General features: G+C 42.3%; 1 pseudogene; it reads left to right on the top strand.

The window, feature by feature from the left end:
- LOC122924998 overlaps positions 1 to 23,015 on the top strand; it is a 67,548-nt pseudogene extending 44,533 nt beyond the window's left edge.
- The last annotated feature ends 225 nt before the right edge of the window (positions 23,016 to 23,240 follow it).

The raw sequence follows: 23,240 nt of genomic DNA, 5'->3' as shown, positions 1-23,240 counted from the left end.
AATTAAATATAACCTATAATATTATCATTAAAGTAATCAGCCCTTAGATAATACGTGATTATAAAGATGCACACTCAAAATACATAATCAGAAGAATGCTAAATATCACTTCCCGTCAAGCGATACACAAAGTGCAGGAAGTTCAGCAGTAGTAACAATTAGAGTGCACGGCGGCACTTAAAGATAGCCATTGTACTACCATTTCATTGGTTCAAAAGTGCGGACGTTGTCCTTGAGAAGGGAAAATTCTCGCTGATGTAGTCCAAAGAGCTGCAACAAATAGGTTTATGACGGAGTTGGGCAGAAGATGATCCCTATTGCGGCCCTATGGTATAACTGATAGGCTGGCCCTGATAGCTAGAAAATAGAGCAACCTCACCACGGGGCACTCATCCTAAAAAGAGCGACCCCGTCTGGAACCTTGTCCTCAAAAACTGGCCTTAAAAAAAACCCTATCCTATTCCCAACATGCATGTTTCGCCTTTCAAGACTCATCGGGGGAAATATCAGGACAGTAGAGCAAAGAAACTTGCTTATAGGTGAACCATAAATGCTAAACAGGAGGCACCATTAAGTTCACTAGAAGAGGTTTCAAATGTGGATCACCTGTCGCACATCAGGAGTGATTTATAAAATTACCTGTGAATGCCATAAAGAGTATATTGGAGAGACCAGGCGAGAATTTTAAACTTGTTAAATGAAAGTGTTGTCCAGTTGGTGTTGAAGGGTAAAATGTGTCGGAAGAGTGCAGGGCTGGTTGTCAGAGATGGTCGGACGTTTATATATAAGTCATGACCGGGTGTAGAGCAGAATCCTGGATTCTGTCAGGAACTTATAGAAAGCTTTATAAGGCTGGGATCACACGTGGAGTTTGGTCTGGGCAATCAATAGAAATAGAATAGAAACCAAAATGCAGACTCAGTAACTGACCTGATCGTGTCCTCGCCCTCACCGGCTCTGCTGCACTGTAAGGAGTCCCGTCATAGGGATGGGGATTTCCTCAGGGAAGGGCCCTTCAGCAGAGCTGTAAGGAGTCCTGTGGAAGGGATGGAGGTGCTGAGGGGAGTATTGCTGGGTCTCAAATCCAGGATCTGCTTTATGGGAAGCAAAACTTTATTAGTTGAGCCATTGAAAGTGGCTCAGGATGGTGGTGGTGGTAGTCCTGTAATGTCCTGCTGAAAATGCTTCATTTCTTATATAAGATACTAGCAGAAGGACCCGGCTTTGCTCGGGTATATTTCATCTACTTCATTTAATGTTTGTGTGTGACGTTAAAAGATATCGACAGTATCCCCCAGAATAGTGACCTCTACAGCACCCTACCTCTTTAACAGTGAACTCCACAGTCCCCCACCCCTTAACACTGACCCCCACACAGTGCCCCGCCACTTCAAAATGGGAACTCCACAGCAGCCCATTCCCTTAACTTTGACTTTCACAGCAGCCCGCCCCTTTAACAGTGAATTTTACAGCACCCCACTCCCTTGACAGTGACCTCCTCAGGGGCCCACCCCCTTAACAGTGACCTCCACAGTACCCTGCTGCCTTAACAGTGACCTCCACAGCAGTTGCCCCTTTAATAGTAGCCCCTGCCCCCTTAACAGTGACCTCCAGAGTGTCCACCCCTTTAACGGTGACCTTCACAGCGCCCTGCCCCTTTAATGCCAGGGCTACATGATGACATGTGTCGCGCAAGATTTTGTATCAACAATTTTTATAACGATAGGCTATGGTGTCGCACTGTGATGTGCTGCAACTGCAACACGACAGTTGCAAAAAATTCATCCAAGATGGATTTTTCTGCCACTGTTGCGTCGCAGTCACAGTGCAACACCAGAGACAGCCATTATAAAGATTATCGCGCGACACATGGCAGTTGTAATATGAAGAGAAAGACTTGCAGGCTTGTATTGGTTAATGCAGGTCATTTTTTGGGAATATCCCGGGAACGGTACGTCCTAGAGAGCTGAGACCCAGTCTAAAACCTTCCAGGACAACTGATGTACCTGTGTGCCAAATTTGGTGAAGATCAGCCCAGTCTTTTGGTTGCGCATAAAGAACAGACAGAGAAACTCATTGTGTACCGGTATGTTACCTCCACAGTATTCTTTCCCAGATAGTAAGTGATTTGTGTACCAAGTTTAGTAGAAATTGGTCGATGAGTTTTTGAGTTACAGAGCAATATGTGTGTAGCAAAAACTGTTGGAGCATACACACTCCATGCAGCTGCTGTGTAGGAGCGAATGACCCCCACAAGATTTCTTTCCAGGTAGCAAGGCATGTGTATAACAAGTTTCATTAAAATCAATGGTTGCGTTTTTGAGTGATCGTGGAACATACATGCACACATATACTGTATTCATCCTTTATATATATATATATATATATATATATATATATATAGATTGTACACAGCTGAGTGTATTGCTGTCACGGACATTCCGGTGGCAGGTACCAGGAGATCGGAGAGACTGGCAACTCGTGGGTTAAATTGACAAGGGTTGTGTAGGAGGTAACCTGTTTCTTCCCTAGTTTCCAGGACCAGTTACTGCCTTCCTTCCCTCCTGTGTTTATTGTGAAGTTTTTCCCCCACTCTGATCGTCACAATTGCCCTGCATAGAAGGGTGGTACTCCCAGATGCAATTGGAATAGCCTTGTCCTCCAAGGACAGGTTGTATCTCCTATTAAAATCAGCTCAGGATGATGATGGTGGTGGTGGTAGTAATCTAATATCCAGCTGTAAGCATTCCATCTCCTGTACAGTTCACTATACAAAGCTGAGGACATGGCCCTGTACAGAAGGTACCCCCGCCTCCTTTACACTGTGTTGTCTCCTCCAAGAACAGGTGGTAATCCCATTTAAAGGAAGCTAAAGCTGGTGGAGGTACTCCTACCACATCCAGCTGCTGTTTCCTGATGGATACAACATATATGTACCCTGCCACTGACAAATGCTACATCCACTGCTCTTTGATTGAATCATGTACAGATGGTACTCCCATTAAAAGGAGCAGTGCCAGTGATGTTTGCTATCTAGTGCACCTCCATATATCCCAGAGAAACCACTGCCTGCAGCGATGGAAACAGCAGAGAGGGGTGGCCGCAGTCTGCCCACACATTGCCAACAAAATATTGGTCCATTAATTGTAACTGTGGAAAATTTTCTGTTATTAGTTGTTTCAGTCTTATGTGGACTTTTTGGTGTTTTTTTCCCCCCACAAATCCAGGCGTAAAGAAAATGGCTTATGTTTCTCCTTCCTGTTGGATCCACTTACAGCCTAATAGGAATGTTATAAGTTTCTCTAGTTAAAAAAAAACCACACAATTTCTAAATTTTTTCTTAACAGAAAATCCCAGTAAGAATTCTGAGAGAAACTTTATATCACAAAAGGATGAAGATATCACGCAGCGTTTAGGGGAAAACCTCATAATCCTTAATGTACATCCAGGACTTCACAGTACAGATCTATCGTATAATCTTTCCAATCATGAGGAACCTTCTCCTGACCAATCACAGATTGTTACCACAAGTACAGGTCAGAAAGAGGGGGAAAGGTGTGGTAAAGAGTTTACAAAAAGCTCAGGTCTTACCACATACACAGGAATTCACACAGGAGAGAAGCCACACTCCTGCTCAGAATGTGGGAAATGTTTTACACATAAATCTAATTTTTTTACACATCAGAGAATTCACACTGGAAAGAAACCATATTCATGTTCAGAATGTGGGAAATGTTTTACACTGAAACCATATCTTGTTAAACATGAGAGAATTCACACAGGAGAGAAGCCATATTCATGTTTAGAATGTGGGAAATGTTTCATACAAAAATCAGATCTTTCCACACATGAGAGAAGTCACACAGGAGAGAAACCATATTGGTGTTCAGAATGTGGGAAATGTTTTGCTCGGAGATCATATCTCGTTACACATCAGAGAATTCACACAGGAGAGAAGCCGTATTCATGTTCAAAATGTGGGAAATGTTTTAAAGATAAATCGTGCCTTGTTACACATGAGAGAACTCACACAGGAGAAAAGCCGTATTCATGTTCAAAATGTGGGAAATGTTTCACACAAAAGTCATCTCTTGTTATACATGAGAGAATTCACACAGGAGAGAAACCATATTCATGTTCAGAATGTGGAAAATGTTTTAAAGATAAATCAAACCTTGTTACACATGAGAGAACTCACACAGGAGAGAAACCATATTCATGTTCAGAATGTGGGAAATGTTTTACAGATAAATCATATTTTGTTAAACATGAGAGAATTCACACAGGAGAGAAGCCGTATTCATGTTCAGAATGTGGAAAAGGTTTTACCCAAAAATCATATCTTGCTGTACATGAGAGAATTCATACAGAAGAGAAACCATTTTCCCATATGTAATGAATGTTATTCATGGACCTTAAACAGCCAATAAGAGAATATATTTTTTGGGTGGAATTATGTTTGATCTCCTACACGACCAAATTATATTTCTATGAGAATAACTGTGACCGAGATCCATGGAGGAAAAGTATTGTGGATGTAAGGAAAAGAAGAGCCTTGTTTACTCCCAGAGCAGTGAAGATGAATTGTCCCCTTGAACCTTGCTTGTTATGACTGTATTCACACCTCCACCCACACTTCGGGAGAGTCCAGAGTGACATGGGGAGAAGTAACGATGCTCCATATAATAATTTTATAATGTATGTGGACATATTAGGCTAGTTTCACACTAGCGGCAAGGAACTCCAGCAGGCTGTTCTGGTGGATGAACAGCCTGTCGGATCCGTGCTGCCGCTAGTGCATGCGTGCCCCCGGACTACCGCTCCGACCCTATTGACTATAAACATGCCGAGAGGCAGCCGGAATAAAACTACGACATGTCGCAGTTTTATTCCGGCCGCCTCTTGGCATGTTTGCCGTGCTGCCGCCGGAACTCCGGCCCGCCCTAATTCTAGTCAATTGGGCCGGATCGGTAGTCCAGGGGCACGCGTGCACTAGCGGCAGCACAGATCCGACAGGTTGTTCACCCGCCATAGCAACCTGCTGGAGTTCCTTGCCGCTAGTGTGAAAGTACCCTTAATATTTCATCTTCATCAAAACAGTATTTATAGATAAAATAAACTCTTCTATTTGCTCCACGACAGCGTCACCATTGTCACTGACAGACATTGTATTCTTGGCTCACATTATACTTTCTCCTAGCGCTGTGACCTTCATTGCTCCTACAGACTAACCATCCTGTGCAGAGACAGTGATATTGGTGGCATGATGACTATATCATTGATTTATCTGACCGGGTGATCTGTGATAATTAACCCCATATGTACATTCCTGCGGTTTAATGGTAAAGTAACCTAGATACTGGAACTAAGTAAAGATGAGCGAACCAGTTGGTATTGAACCGGGTTTGGCCTGAACTTTGCTATTTTTTGGATGGCAGATGAACCCAAACCTTTTCAAGTTAGTTTCATACGAATCCAGTAAAACATTGTGTAGCACCATTTTGGTGCACATGTCAGCGGGAAAAAAGTACTAAAGAGGAAGAAGAAGTGTGCTCACATGGATAAGGCAATCAGTGCTGTAGCCTGCAGGGAAGTGTCCTAGCAGAACGTCACTCTGTGCTGGGCTGTGAATGAGGAGGGTTGGGTCTTACAGTGTCTGACAGAAAAAAAAGATAGGGAGTCAGGGACTGTCAGAAATAAATCATGTTTGTATTCTACTGCCAGGAACAGTGAAGGGAAAGGATAGAATTGCAAAGAAGAAGAATTGTGTGTGTAGAATAAGGACAAGAAGAAAAAGCTGTCAGTCAGGGAGTGAAAAGTGAGCAACTGAGACTGGCTGTGCCTCTTAGCACAACTGTAGCTGCTGCAAGCCTCAAAATCAGCTTCCTGCAAAGATATCCTTTCATTTTATCCCCCATTTGGGGTGGGGTGGGGGGGGGGGGGGGGGGTTGGTGGAATAAGCGAAAACTGTATAACACATGTTTTACCATCAATCTAGCATGGCATATAGAATACTAGTGAGAACTAGTGTGTCAGGTGATGTTACATATTTAGTCTAACTTTTAGTTTTTAGGTTTAAAAACCATATAAATCAGTGATTGATAATGTAATATTAGGGCTAAATCCAGCATATAGGTGATCAGTTCACCAATACACAGGGTAGTGCACCACATTAGCTGTGAGTGATAACGTCAGGCATGGCCCTTAATCATCCATTTTCGTTATTCTATCTAGATTTCACACAGTTATGATTTAATTCAATTTATTTAAACCAACCTATAGGTGATCAGTACACTAATACACAGGGTAGTGCCACAGTTTACCTGGTAGTAATAATGGGAAATCAAGCATCAGGCCTCCAATCATCCAGGTTTTTTTTTTTTCTATCTCCACATTGTTGGAATTTAATTTTTTGGGGGACTTTTTCAATTTAATTGAACCAGCATATAGGTGACTAGTACATCAATACAATAGGGTAGTGCAACAATTTACCTGTGAGTGATAGCATGACATTAAGGGTCAGGCGCCTAGCCCTCAATCATTTGTTTTTGTTTATTATATCACCAGTTTTTTGGGGACTTCAATTTAATTACTTAATACACACCACTACACCAATACACAGGGTAGTGCACCAAATTATCTATGAGTGATGACCACTTTAGACCTAAGTCCATTTCCTTCATTTCTATATCCTCATGGTATCAATTTTCATAGATTTTTTTTGGAGGGGGGGGGGGGGGGTGTTAAATACACTGCTCAAAAAATAAAGGGAACACTAAAATACAGTTCTGTTCAAAATAACAGCAGTGTGTTTAAAAAAGTGAATAAAGCTCAAAATCCTTCTAATAGCTTTTATTTCCATATAAACCTAATGCATTGGGAACACTACGAATTCTATTCCAAATCAAAACATGAAGAAAAATATATCAAATCTGTGTTGTTTCTCAAAAAAAAATTGAAAAGTGAATATTAGACTGTTCAAAAAATAGCAGTGTTTGCATTCTTCTTTACAAACTCAAACATTCACTATATAAACTGAAAAATGTTTGAAGACTTTCTTTCCTCTGGATCACTTCACTAATATCTAGTTGTATAACCGCTGTCTCTGAGAACTGCTGGACGTCTGTGTTGCTCGGAGTCACCACCTTCTGCCCCTGTGACCAGGTTCTCCAGCCCAGGATGAGTGGACTACATTCCACAGTTCTTCTCTATTTCTTGGTTTTGCCTCAGAAACTGCATTTTTGATGTCGCCCCACAAGTTTTCTATTGGATTAAGATCCGGGGATTTGGCCGGCCGCTCCATAACGTCAGTCTTGCTGGTCTGGAACCAAGATGTTGCCCGTTTACTGGTGTGTTTGGGGTCGTTGTCTTGTTGGAACACCCATTTCAAGGGCATTTCCTCTTCAGCATAAGGCAGCATGACCTCTTCCAGTATTCTGATGGATTCAAACTGATCCATGATCCCTGGTCTGCGGTAAATAGGCCCAACACCTTAGTATGAGACACATCCCCATATCATGATGCTTGTCCACCATGCTTCAATGTCTTCACAATGTACTGTGGCTTGAATTCAGTGTTTGGGGGTCGTCTGACAAACAGTCTCCGGCCACTAGACCCAAACAGAACAATCTTACTTTCATCAGTCCACAGAATGTCTCTTTAGGCCGGGTCTTACCTTGTGATATAAGAGGCTGGTGCTCCTCCATTACATGTCACTGCACACACGTGTATACACTGCACATGACGGCTCTTACCCTGTGATATAAGAGGCTGGTGCTCCTCCATTACATGTCACTGCACACACGTGTATACACTGCACATGACGGCTCTTACCTTGTGATATAAGAGGCTGGTGCTCCTCCATTACATGTCACTGCACACACGTGTATACACTGCACATGACGGCTCTTACCTTGTGATATAAGAGGCTGGAGCTCCTCCATTACATGTCACTGCACACACGTGTATACACTGCACATGATGGGTCTTACCTTGTGATATAAGAGGCTGGTGCTCCTCCATTACATGTCACTGCACACACATGTATACACTGCACATGACGGGTCTAACCTTGTGATATAAGAGGCTGGTTCTCCTCCATTACATGTCACTGCACACACGTGTATACACTGCACATTACGGATATTATCCTGTGATATAAGAGGCTGGTGCTCCTCCATTACATGTCACTGCACACACGTGTATACACTGCACATTACGGGTCTTACCTTGTGATATAAGAGGCTGGAGCTCCTCCATTACATGTCACTGCACACACGTGTATACACTGCACATGACGGCTCTAACCTTGTGATATAAGAGGCTGGTGCTCCTCCATTACATGTCACTGCACACACGTGTATACACTGCACATGATGGGTCTTACCTTGTGATATAAGAGGCTGGTGCTCCTCCATTACATGTCACTGCACACACGTGTATACACTGCACATGACGGCTCTAACCTTGTGATATAAGAGGCTGGTGCTCCTCCATTACATGTCACTGCACACACATGTATACACTGCACATGACGGGTCTTACCTTGTGATATAAGAGGCTGGTGCTCCTTCATTACATGTCACTGCACACACATGTATACACTGCACATGATGGGTCTTACCTTGTGATATAAGAGGCTGGTGCTCCTCCATTACATGTCACTGCACACACGTGTATACACTGCACATGATGGGTCTTACCTTGTGATATAAGAGGCTGGTGCTCCTCCATTACATGTCACTGCACACACGTGTATACACTGCACATTACGGATATTTTCCTGTGATATAAGAGGCTGGTGCTCCTCCATTACATGTCACTGCACACACGTGTATACACTGCACATGACGGGTCTTACCTTGTGACATAAGAGGCTAGTGCTCCTCCATTACATGTCACTGCACACACGTGTATACACTGCACATGACGGCTCTTACCTTGTGATATAAGAGGCTGGTTCTCCTCCATCACATGTCACTGCACACACGTGTATACACTGCACATGACGGGTCTTACCTTGTGACATAAGAAGCTGGTGCTCCTCCATTACATGTCACTGCACACACGTGTATACACTGCACATGACGGCTCTTACCCTGTGATATAAGAGGCTGGTGCTCCTCCATTACATGTCACTGCACACACGTGTATACACTGCACATGACGGGTCTTACCTTGTGATATAAGAGGCTGGTGCTCCTCCATTACATGTCACTGCACACACGTGTATACACTGCACATGACGGCTCTTACCTTGTTATATAAGAGGCTGGTGCTCCTCCATTACATGTCACTGCACACACGTGTATACACTGCACATGACGGCTCTTACCTTGTGATATAAGAGGCTGGAGCTCCTCCATTACATGTCACTGCACACACGTGTATACACTGCACATGATGGGTCTTACCTTGTGATATAAGAGGCTGGTGCTCCTCCATTACATGTCACTGCACACACATGTATACACTGCACATGACGGGTCTTACCTTGTGATATAAGAGGCTGGTTCTCCTCCATTACATGTCACTGCACACACGTGTATACACTGCACATTACGGATATTATCCTGTGATATAAGAGGCTGGTGCTCCTCCATTACATGTCACTGCACACACGTTTATACACTGCACATGACGGGTCTTACCTTGTGATATAAGAGGCTGGAGCTCCTCCATTACATGTCACTGCACACACGTGTATACACTGCACATGATGGGTCTTACCTTGTGATATAAGAGGCTGGTGCTCCTCCATTACATGTCACTGCACACACGTGTATACACTGCACATGACGGCTCTAACCTTGTGATATAAGAGGCTGGTGCTCCTCCATTACATGTCACTGCACACACATGTATACACTGCACATGACGGGTCTTACCTTGTGATATAAGAGGCTGGTGCTCCTTCATTACATGTCACTGCACACACGTGTATACACTGCACATGATGGGTCTTACCTTGTGATATAAGAGGCTGGTGCTCCTCCATTACATGTCACTGCACACACGTGTATACACTGCACATGATGGGTCTTACCTTGTGATATAAGAGGCTGGTGCTCCTCCATTACATGTCACTGCACACACATGTATACACTGCACATGACGGCTCTAACCTTGTGATATAAGAGGCTCGTGCTCCTCCATTACATGTCACTGCACACACATGTATACACTGCACATGACGGGTCTTACCTTGTGATATAAGAGGCTGGTGCTCCTTCATTACATGTCACTGCACACACGTGTATACACTGCACATGATGGGTCTTACCTTGTGATATAAGAGGCTGGTGCTCCTCCATTACATGTCACTGCACACACGTGTATACACTGCACATGATGGGTCTTACCTTGTGATATAAGAGGCTGGTGCTCCTCCATTACATGTCACTGCACACACGTGTATACACTGCACATTACGGATATTATCCTGTGATATAAGAGGCTGGTGCTCCTCCATTACATGTCACTGCACACACGTGTATACACTGCACATGACGGGTCTTACCTTGTGACATAAGAGGCTAGTGCTCCTCCATTACATGTCACTGCACACACGTGTATACACTGCACATGACAGCTCTTACCTTGTGATATAAGAGGCTGGTGCTCCTCCATTACATGTCACTGCACACACGTGTATACACTGCACATGACGGGTCTTACCTTGTGACATAAGAGGCTAGTGCTCCTCCATTACATGTCACTGCACACACGTGTATACACTGCACATGACGGTTCTTACCTTGTGATATAAGAGGCTGGTGCTCCTCCATTACATGTCACTGCACACACGTGTATACACTGCACATGACGGCTCTTACCTTGTGATATAAGAGGCTGGTGCTCCTCCATCATGGCCTCCTTGTACAGATCCTTGTGTCCTTCTATATACTCCCACTCCTCCATGGAGAAATAGACAGTGACGTCCTGACACCTTACAGGAACCTGACAACACATTGACACCCTTTATAGAAAATCCAGCTCACCTCTCATCCACAGCCCTGTGCACGGAACGTGCCAAGTAAGTCAACCTTGTGGGAAATAGAAGAAAATAGTTCCAGCACTTGAAGTAAAACTCAGTTGCTGTTTATTTCTTCTTGTAGCGTATAACTGTCTAATATTCTAGTTTTACATTTCCTCCGTACATCAGACACAGTCACCACGTGGTATAACATGGACTACACCGACACCGTATTACAGTGGATGTTACCTTTAACTGAGAACTCCAAGGTGTCTGTGTTGAATCATGAAAGCTTTGGGCAGTCGCAGTTTATTTACATGGACGACGTCCACATCCTGAAAAACCTGTATATTTTAACCAAGTGTTAGTGGTGGTTTTGGTCACATAAGAAAAAAATGAAGGGGTAAGAGTATTCGCCAATGTTCGTGAACGCCTTGAAACTTCTCTACGGCCATTTTTTTTATACTTCATATAAAATGTCATCTTCGTACGAAGACAGCCATTCTAGGAAATGTGAAAGTAGAATATTAGAGCATATTACTGATATAACTAATCCTGCACATCGACTGCAGCCAAACATTTTATCTTTACATGACCTCAGTTTGAAGAGCTTCCAAACATTTGCAGAGGTGATTCTAGAGAGAGAGGCATTCTGGATTTTCAGGTTGAACACCAGATCTCCAATGGGATTAAACAGGAGAAAAAAGTTTATGATTTCATGTTTTCCTTGTACACGAAAAGCAAATCCCATTATATATTGTCAAAAAATTACTAATATTTATTATTTATTATTATCCTAATTTTGACAGTGTAAATTAAGAAAATTAATTATATATTTTTTCATTTTAATTTTGTTCACATGTCATGTGATCAGTGTAGGGGGAGGAGAGGCGGGAAGGACCTATGAAGATGTCACCATCATGTGATCAGGACAGTGGGCGGAGTTCAGCTGAAAAGAGGACTGATCATATGACAGTGACATCATCACAGGTCCTTCACCACCTCCTCTCCACTGCTGAGCCCCGCCCCCTGCACTGATCACATGACAGTGACATCACCGCAGGTCCTTCAGCTCTGGCAGTGCAGCAGATACTGGGCAGGTCCTGGTCGTAGTCAGGTCTCTTGTTCTCTTTGGTATCAGCCATTCCTCCAGCCTGCAGGTAAGATGAGCTGTGAGGAGACAGTGTGGTGGAGAGCTCAGACATGTCACCTCTGGAGATTCTCCTCCATCACACACAAGGAATCCTTCTCCGCTCCTCAGCTTAGTATGATGGGGGAGGAGTAGTGGTGATAGTGGGGGTTGTCATCATTCGCTGCTGAACAAAAGAATCTGCTCCGTGTGAATGAGGGTTTTCACTGCCAGGATCTTAGATATACACGGAGCTCAGAGTCTCCTGCCTCCACACACTGCACTGCAAGGAATCCTTCTCCGCTCCTTAGCTTAGTATGATGAGGGAGGAGTAGTGGGGATAGTGGGGGTTGTCATCATTCGCTGGTCCCTGACTGTCCTAGTGAGGGGCCCCTGCCTCCAGGAGGAGAATGAGTAGAGCGGGGGCCCGTCCTGAGCTCAGCTCGCTCCAGTCTCTTCTCTAGGAGTTGTGGACACAGCTGAGCACAGCCCAGAGGTGGGACCTGCATCTATCAGACATTTATCTCCTGTGGAGCTACCAGAGATCTCCATGTTGGGGCCCCTGGAATCCATGTGGTGGGGGCTCTGAGAAGCGAGGCCCCTCCAGGCTCAGGAAGTGGGGTTCTGGAGGTGACATCTGGTCTTGTCCCCTGGATGATTTCCTCTCCTCTTCTCATAAAGGCGCCTGCAGTACTAGAAGCCTCCAACTCCTCCAGTTCTCTCCTCTTCTCCTGAATGACCACCAAGGATGGACAGGAAGGAGATCAGCAGAAGAATATTAGACCTCACCTTGGAGATCATCTCCCTGCTGAGCGGAGAGGTAAACTTTTCTAGATTTCTCTCCTCTTTTTTGTATTCTGTAACAAGTCAGACATCGGGGAGGAGAATCCATCATAGGAAGTGATAGGAAGAGTCCAGGGTCCTGGAGAACGGCCTCCAGACCTTCCAAGTAATGGAGAACCTGAAGATCAGCTCCCAGTATGGTGAGTGATGTATAATGTGACCAGTGACCAATAGTCATGTTGTAGGAGCCATGAGGAGGTAAGTAGGCACGTTGTACCAGGAGGAGAGGGCCGGAAGAGAGCACATGGCCCCTGAAGGGTTTATTCCCTAAGTGTCTCTCTCCATCCACAGGAGTACACAATAGTGAAGAAGACATCGGGGGACTGTGTGACTCCCATCATCCATCTCCAGGAGTCAGGAGGGCGGAGCAGGACCCCTCCCCCCATCACAGAACCTCCCCCTCACCCCCTGATACATGAGCAGAAGATCCTAGAACTCACCCACAAGATGATGGAGCTGCTGACTGGAGAGGTGACACTACTGGGAATGCTGGGAAATTCTCCAGTAACAGCACTGGAGGGGTCTGGGTGATGACGGTGTCATTGTGTTGTCAGGTTCCTATAAGGTGTCAGGACGTCACTGTCTATTTCTCTATAGAGGAGTGGGAGTATATAGAAGGACACAAGGATCTGTACAAGGAGGCCATGATGGAGGAGCACCAGCCTCTTATATCACAAGGTAAGAGCCGTCATGTGCAGTGTAGACACGTGTGTGCAGTGACATGTAATGGAGGAGCACCAGCCTCTCATATCACAAGGTAAGAGCCGTCATGTGCAGTGTATACACGTGTGTGCAGTGACATGTAATGGAAAAGTCTCAAAATTTTTTCTCTTAAATGACATCCTATCCTATTTACAACAAAGCACATGAGGGCACCTGCCTATGGTGTCATGAAGGGGGGGGGGGGAAAGCAGTTTACAGCGAAAATAGATTTATGGGAATTCTTTTTGGGAGTTTGTAGACGAATCATCACACTTTTTCATGTTCCTCATTCCTGAACAGGGAAAGAAGACCTGGAGGGGGATATAGATGTAGAGCTTTCTCCGACACCTCTGAGCTTTGTGGAGAGTAGACCTGGAGTAGTTTTGCCTGATCTATAGACAGATCTACAGGAGGCCATGTATTCAGTCACTGTGTGCTTGTGTCTCCACAGATGGATCCAGGAGGAGAAATCCACCAGAGAGATGTCCCCATCCTCTGTATTCCCAGGACTGTCCAGAGGAGAAGGTCTCAGAGAACCCTCAGGTAGATGGAGCTGAGCCCTATACACATCTATATAGGGGGGTCCTGCAGTCATAGAGGTGTCATAGATTGTGGGGGTCTCTTCTGTGGATCTGTTAGATTTCCCACCTGTCTGCTGTTTTGTACTGAATTGTTACAGATGACAAATCAGGGGGAAGATCTGACTGATATTAAAGTGGAGGATGAAGAAGAGAGGATGATGGGCGATCCCCCGTGTAAGAGTGAGGTGGAGGAGGACATTCCAGGAGATGTCACCAAAGGTATGGAATCATGAATGGAGAAAGTGACTGCCATGTGTGAACGTGCTCTTAGATAACCAGTGACTAATCTGTGCTGCTTTTGTAGTCTGCCCTAAATTGGGATTGTAAGTTTCGCCATTGTGTCACAAAAGTTGAAATAGCTAGTTGAAGAAATAGCTAAAATGACAATGAAAGGAGAAGTTATCATTATGGGAGATTTCAATCTTCCAGATATAAACTGGAAAACCAAAATAGCAAGTTCTACCAGAAGTACAGATATTCTAAATTCCCTACTGGGGTTATCCCTACAACAAATGGTTGAGGAGCCAACTCGGAGGGAGGCCATTTTGGATTTGATATTCACAAATGGGGATTCGGTATATGATGTCATTGTAGGCGAAACCTTGGGATCTAGTGATCACCAGTCAGTGTGGTTTAATATAAGAACTGTGAAAGAGTCCCACCACACAAAAACAAAAGTTTTAGATTTTAGAAAAACAGACTTTTCAAAAATGAAATTAGTCATAAATTAGTCCTTATCAGACTGGAACGGATTACATGGAGTCCAGGAGAAATGGGACTACTTAAAAGGTGCATTATTGAAGGCAACAGAAAATTGCATTAGACTTGTCAGTAAAAGCAAAAAAAGGAAGAGACCGCTGTGGTACTCAGCAGAAGTGGCCCAAATCATAAAAAATAAAAAGCTAGCATTTTGTAATTATAAAAAAAACCCAGAGCAATGAAGATAAGGAAATCTACAAGATTAGGCAGAAAGAGGCCAAGCAAGTTATAAGAACTTCTAAAGCGCAGGCAGAAGAAAAACTAGCTCAGTCTATGAAAAAAGGGGATAAGACATTCTTCAGATATATAAATGAAAAAAGGAAATTAAAACAAGAAATAACTAAATTAAAAATAAAGGACGGAAGGTATGTAGAAGAGAATAAAGGGCTAGCCGACTGCCTTAATGAATACTTCTGTTCAGTTTTTACAAAAGAAAAAGAAGGAGAAGGACCTCCACTAGAAAGGATGACTATTAAATCGTTTGATGCATGTGTCTTTACAGAGGAAGATGTTCTAAGTTTGCTGTCTAAAGTGAAGACAAATAAGTCACAGGGGCCTGATGAGATACACCCAAAATTATTAAAAGAGCTTAGTGGTGAGCTGGCAAAACCGTTAACAGATTTATTTAACCAATCATTAGTAACAGGAGTCGTCCCGGAAGATTGGAAATTGGCAAATGTCGTGCCCATTCACAAGAAAGGTAGTAGGGAGGAATCGAGCAACTATAGACCAGTGAGTCTGACATCAATAGTAGGCAAATTAATGGAAACCCTATTAAAGGATAGGATTGTGGAACATCTAAAATCCCATGGATTGCAAGATGAAAAACAGCATGGGTTTACTTCAGGGAGATCATGTCAAACAAATCTTATAGATTTTTTTGACTGGGTGACTAAAATAATAGACGGTGGAGGTGCAGTAGACATCGCATATCTAGATTTTAGTAAGGCTTTTGACACTGTCCCACATAGAAGACTTATCAATAAACTGCAGTCATTGAGCATGGACTCCCATATTGTTGAGTGGATTAGGCAGTGGCTGAGTGACAGACAACAGAGGGTTGTAGTCAATGGAGAACATTCAAAACAAGGTCATGTTACCAGTGGGATTCCACAGGGATCTGTTCTGGGACCAATTTTGTTTAATATCTTCATAAGTGACATTGCAAAAGGCCTCGATGGTAAGGTTTGTCTTTTTGCTGATGACACAAAGATATGTAACAGGGTTGATGTTCCTGGAGGGAAACACCAAATGGAAAAGGACTTAGGAAAACTAGAAGAATGGTCAGAACTCTGGCAACTGAAATTTAATGTGGATAAGTGCAAGATAATGCACCTGGGGCGTAAAAACCCAAGGGCAGAATATAGAATATTCGACACAGTCCTGACCTCAGTATCTGAGGAAAGGGATTTAGGAGTAATTATTTCAGAAGACTTAAAGGTGGGAAGACAATGTAATAAAGCAGCACGAAATGCCAGCAGAATGCTTGGATGTATAGGGAGAGGTATAAGCAGTAGAAAGAGTGAAGTGCTTATGCCGCTGTACAGATCACTAGTGAGACCTCACTTGGAGTATTGTGCGCAGTACTGGAGGCCATATCTCCAGAAGCATATAGATACTCTAGAGAGAGTTCAGAGAAGAGCTACTAAACTAGTACATGGATTGCAGGATAAAACTTACCAGGAAAGGTTAAAAGACCTTAATATGTAGAGCTTGGAAGAAAGAAGAGACAGAGGGGATATGATAGAAACTTTTAAATACATAAAGGGAATCAACAAGGTAATAGAGGAGAGAATATTTAAAAGAAGAAAAACTACCACAAGAGGACACAGTTTTAAATTAGAGGGGCAAAGGTTTAAAAGTAATATAAGGAAGTATTACTTTACTGAGAGGGTAGTGGATGCATGGAATAGCCTTCCTGCAGAAGTGGTAGCTGCAAATACAGTGAAGGAGTTTAAGCATGCATGGGATAGGCATAAGGCCATCCTTCATATAAGATAGGGCCGGGGCTATTCATAGGATTCAGATATATTGGGCAGACTAGATGGGCCAAATGGTTCTTATCTGCCGACACATTCTATGTTTCTATGTTTCTAAGTCAGCCACTAGGTGATATAATATGTTTATTGCTGAGCTTTGCTTGTTCTAGAATACAAGGCGGTGGAGTAAATCCAATCTCACTCTAAGGGTCCATTCTCTAGGATATTGGCCGCGTGCGTTTTGTGTCAGATCGGAACGTCCTTTACTATGATAGAAATGTCTATTCTTGTCCATATAAATGGACAAGAATACAACATGTTCTATCTTTTTTGGGGGTCCACAGAACAAAAATGCGGATGCGGACAGCACACTGTGTGCTCTACACATCGTTCACACTCTATTTAAATAAATGGCCCCACATTAGTTCTGCAAAATTGAAAAATGGATGCGGACAGAAAAATACGGTCATGTGAATGGTCCCTTTCCCCAGAAAACTAACGACCATCTAAGGTAAAAAACATCCAAGTAGATGTTTTGAGTGTCAGTATTGGTCAGTATAGCAATGACCAGTCTGTCATGTGACTGTATGAGTGGGAGTGAAGTGTGATACGAGGGCCCAGAAGTGCACACCACCGTTACTGTCATACACTGTTAGGATTGATTATATGGTGCTGATTGACTACATCCGTGTTATACTATATGTGAACGTCTATAAAGCTGAGCTCTTGTGACTGTTCGGCCATTAGGCCATACAGACCACATTGTCGTGTCCATAAAATGGGTTACCTCATGGCACAATTTTTTGTTAAATATAGACTGTAAAAACAGAATACTACATCACTATATTCATGAATCTGAGATCAAAATCACTTGTCCTATCTAAAAGAGGTCACCTTGTCATGGTGGATAGGTCTCTTGTCACATCTAAAAGAGGTCACTTTGTCGTGGTGGATGGGTCACTTGTGTCATCTTAAAGAGGTCACCATGTCGTGGTGGATGGGTCACTTGTCTTGGTGGATGGGTCGCTTGTCGCATCTTAAAGAGGTCACCTTGTCATAGTGGATGGGTCAGTTGTCCCATCTTAAAGAGGTCACCTGGTCGTGGTGGATAGGTCACTTTTCCCATCTTAAAGAGGTCACTATGTCGTAGTGGTTGGGTCACTTTTCCCATCTTAAAGAGGTCACTATGTCGTAGTGGTTGGGTCACTTTTCCCATCTTAAAGAGGTCACCTGGTCATGTTGGGTGGGCACAAATGATTTTGTTTAAAACATATTATTTATTATTCATTTATATAGTAAATATTGCTACAGTTCAGCGATGTCCAACCTACATCCTTTAAGCTATTGCAAAACTACAGCTCCCAACATCCCCTGATAGCTGTAGGTTGTTCGTACTTGTTGGAAGTTGTAGTTTTGCAACAGCTAGAGGGCCGCAGGTCAGGCATGCCTGCTTTAGTTGATATATTTAATCTTTGCTGTTGCTATGTGTTTCAACTGTAGACCCTTGCCATAATCACTAGATTTCACAATACAAACTGCATGTCCCATTAAATAGATCTTTTAGACCTGAAGAGGCCGGTGTACTTACTGTAAAATTCAATTTCATAATGGTTGATATTAAAATGAGTATTTTATTGTGAGATAGCCCAGCAATCATGTGACCTGTACTCATGCGCTTTACCTGTTCTGTGTCTACTGATTGCTTAATTGACAAGATCCTTCCAGTGCACCTACTCCCCTGCTCACATATTCTCAGTACAAGCTGCAGTATAAAGCAGCAGGCAGAATTAGAAGCTGTAATTCTACAGTGAAACTGCTCCTGGAAGACGGGCGTTCTCTTACTAAAGAGCCAGGGAGACTGCAGCCTGTACTGAGCAGTCTGAGATTTCAGCAGCAGCAGGGGAGGAGGTGCACTAAAAAGAGCTTGTAAATGGAGGTGCACTAAAAAGAGCTTGTGAATTAAAGGGAAAGTGTCATCAGAAAATGACCTATTGTTTAAATCATGTTAGTATGTCATACATATTTTTTTTAAACTATGGGTAATATTATTTTTAATTTTCCATGTCAACATCTGCAGTTTACACACTAGACACTAAGCCTAATCATAGGGGCCACTTTACTACAGTTATCTGCTTATCATTACAGGTAGGATTGTGATGACATATCTCCCCTCTCTCTCTCTGTATATATATATATATAGGACACAGGATCTGCCATTCACAATAGGCGATTGTCAAAGCTTATCTATTCTTTCTTTGTACAATGAGCTCTGCACAGATCACAGAGCATGCCTAGAAAACACTTCCATAGAAGTCAATGTGTGAGCTCCAAGCCATTGGACCGTGGGGCTGCCATAAAGCATATATATATATATATATATATATATATATATAAATGCTGTTAAGAGTAGCTCAGACAAGACGGCTGCCCCCATAATCATGTTCAGAAAATAGAGTAAAAAATTGACAATTAGAAAATAAAAACATATTAGAAAAAAGCTGTATTTCTATTTCACCCTTCCCGCACCTGGGTGTAAATAAAGGTCCAGGTGAGCATTAACTTTGCGCCTACAGTTATGCCCGAACAGACTAACCAATCAGAGCGAACTTCAGCTGAAAATGCTGGTTTCAGGCTCTGATCTGTTCATGACAGTGGAGATCAGAACCTGCATAAAAGTAGTGCTCTGAGTCCCCCAGCAGCCTTCTGTTTGAGCCATGACTGCCCTTGAGCCATGCAAGCACACAGGTACGTTGACTGGAAAATAAAAAAAAGTTATGGCTTTGAGATATAGTGATGCAAAAAAACAAAAAAAAGTTTTTAATAAAAAGTGATTTTATGATACAAAAGTGGTAAAACATAAAAAACAATACAAATTTGGTATCTTCATAATTGTAACAACCCACAGAATAAAGTTATCATATCAAATATACCGTATGGAGAACCTCATAAAAATAAATTTAAAAAAACACTGACAGAATAGCAATTTTTGACCACCTCATCTCCTAAAAAATGTAACTACACTTTGTGCCACAAAAAATGAGCCTTCATACAGCTCAGTCAACAATAAAATAAAAAATTTATGGCCCTTACAATCAATTTCTACATATTCTATGTCATCTGCCCATACAGCAGTTTACAAGCACATATGGGCTTTTGCTGTATTCAGTAGAAAATGGGTAACAAACTGTGGGGTGCATTTTCCCTTGTTAATTAAACGTTTGGGGCTAAAGCTACATTTTCCTGTAAAAATTTATTTTTTATTTTTATGGCCAAGTGTTTCTAAATTCTGTTAAATGCCTGTGAGGTCAAAGTCCTCACTACACCCCTCAAAAAATTTCTTGGGGGGTGTTGTCTCCAAAATGGGGTCACTTTTTGTGGGTTTTATTTCTATGGGTAGCTCATGGTCCCTTCAAATCTGATATGGCTCCCGAAAACCATTCCAGCAAAATCTGCCCTCTAAAAACCATATGGCGCTCTTTCCTTCTGAGCGCTGCCATGTGCCCATATAGCAGTTTACAATTGCATATGAGGGGTTATGTTCATGGGTGGTTTCTAAGAGGAGGCCCTCAAAGTGACTACGAAACTGAAGTGGTTCTTAAAAAAGTCAGTTTGTAAAGTTTATAGAAAATTTGAAAAATTGCTTCTAAAATTCTAAGCCATATAACATCCTAAAAAATAAAATTACATTTACAAAATTATGCCGACATAAAGTAGACATGTGGTGAATGGTAATTAAAAAAAACTATTATATTGTCTTTAATTTGTAGAATTCAAATTTACAAAATTGCAATAATAATAATTTTTCAAATTGTAAATTTGGGATTTTTTACAAATTAAAGGTAAAACAAACCAGCTCAAATTTCCCATTAACCACCTAACTGTTTTGCCCCAGTCCAGCTCCAGCAGTGGGAAAAGTAGCTAACTGGAGGAGGGAGGGCTGCTTTAGATGCTACTATCTCCTGAGTGGTAGCAGCTAGAAAGATGCACTTGTCTTGTTTGAAAGCTGGCATTCTAAGCTTTCAGACAATACCAGAATGACAGCAATACGTTCAGTACAGGGGAAGATATCACTGATAGAAATCGGGATGCTGTGAATGCAGCTGAAAGTAAAGACAGGTTTTACCCGCAATTATTCCCGACTCGATTTCTAACAATGATTTCTCCTCTGTTGCTTGGACTTTAGCTGCCATTTTGGTCTCCATTCAGGAGATATCATCATCTAAAGCAGCCCTCCCTCCTTCAGTTAGCTACTTTTCCCACTGCCCGAGCTGGACTCGGGCAAAACAGGTGGTTAACCTGAAGTACAATGTGTGATGAGGAATATGGTGATGGATCCTTTTATGTGAACTTGTAATAAAGTAATTCCTAATTGATGTTGAATGACAAAATGTGTTGACGTAGTGTAGGACTGGTTGCTAGACATGGTCAAGATTTTCAATTTTTTTAAAATTTTAGTCATAATTTACTTTATGTAATATAAATCATAACCTGCACTGTCAGGAAATTATAAAAAAAAAAGCTGTATACGGCTGGAATCATATGTGCAAAGCCAGGAATGGACTCAGAATGAATGTCTGCTGAATGTCCACTTCTAGTCTAATAGGAATGTTGTGCGATTGTTTGCTGTGTAGTTTGGAAAAAAATAAATAACAAATTCCAATTTTTATCTTAACAGAAAATTCCAGTAAGAATTCTGAGGGAAACTTCAAGTTACCACTAGATTATAAAGTTAAAGATGAAGCTATCATGCATCACCCTTCAGGAGAAAACATTAATGTATGTCCTGGACTTCACAGTACAGATCTATCATATAATCCTCCAAATCGTGAGGAACCTTCTCCTGACCAATCGCAGATTGTTACCACAAGTATAAGTCAGAAAGGGGGTGAAAAGGTTCACTGTGGTAAAGAGTCCACAAAAAGATCAGGTCTCTCCACACACAGAGGAATTCACACAAGGGAAAAGCCATTCTCCTGTTCAGAATGTGGGAAGCGCTTTACAGTGAAGTCAAACCTTGTTGCACATAAGAGAGTTCACACAGGAGAGAAGCCACATTCATGTTCAGAATGTGGGAAACGTTTTACACAAAAATCGGATCTTGTTAAACATCAGAGAATTCACACAGGAGAGAATCTGTATCCATGTTCACAATGTGGGAAGTGCTTTACAGGAAAATCAAAACTTGTAATTCATGAGAGAAGTCACACAGGAGAGAAGCCATATTCATGTTCAGAATGTGGAAAATGTTTTACACAACAATCATATCTTGTTATACATGAGAGACTTCACACAGGAGAGAAGCCATATTCATGTTTAGAATGTGGGGAATGTTTTCCACGAAAATCATATCTCCTTACACATGAGAAACGTCACACAGGAGAAAAACCATATTCATGTTCAGAATGTGGGAAATGTTTTACAAGGAAATCAAATCTTGTTACACATGAGAGAAGTCACACAGTAGAGAAGCAGTATTCATGTTCAGAATGTGGGAAATGTTTTACGCAACAGTATTATCTTGGTATACATGAGAGAATTCACACAGGAGAGAAGCCGTATTCATGTTTACAATGTGGGAAATGTTTTACACAAAAATCATATCTTGCGGTACATGAGAGAATGCACACAGGAGAGAAACCTTATTCATGTTCACAATGTGGGAAAAGTTTTCAACGGAAATCAACTCTTCTTATACATGAGAGAAGTCACACAGGAGAGAAACCATATTCGTGTTCAGAATGTGGGAAATGTTTTACAGATAAATCATATCTTGTTACACATGAGAGAATTCACACAGGAGAGAAACCATATTCATGTTCAGAATGTGGGAAATGTTTTAAATGGAAATCACAACATGTTGTACATGAAAGAATTCACAAGCGAGAGAAGCCAATTCCACATATTTAAAGGGATCCTGTCAGATTGAACATGATGCTTGAGCTGCAGGCGACATGGTATAGAGCAGATTGATATATAGTTTTAAGGCAAAAAAAATCAATTTAAGGCCTCATGCACACGGATGGTGTCCGTGTGCGTTCCGCAATTTGCGGAATGGCACAGACAGCCATTGATATAACTGCCTATTGTTGTCCGCAAAACGGACAAGAATAGGACAGGTTATATTTTTTTATGGAGCAACGGATGCGGACAGCACAGTTGAAGTGAATGGGTCCGCATCCAAGCTGCAAAAACTGCGGCTCGGATGCGGACCATCCGAGGCCTAACTTTGTATATATGAGGCCTAACTTTGTATTTTCTCATTCTGAGTTTTG

Source organism: Bufo gargarizans, chromosome 1 (genome assembly GCF_014858855.1).
Source record: "Bufo gargarizans isolate SCDJY-AF-19 chromosome 1, ASM1485885v1, whole genome shotgun sequence".
Taxonomy (NCBI): Eukaryota; Metazoa; Chordata; class Amphibia; order Anura; family Bufonidae; genus Bufo; species Bufo gargarizans.
The sequence above is the reverse complement of the archived record's forward strand: the minus strand, read 5'-3'. Positions and strand labels throughout refer to the sequence as shown.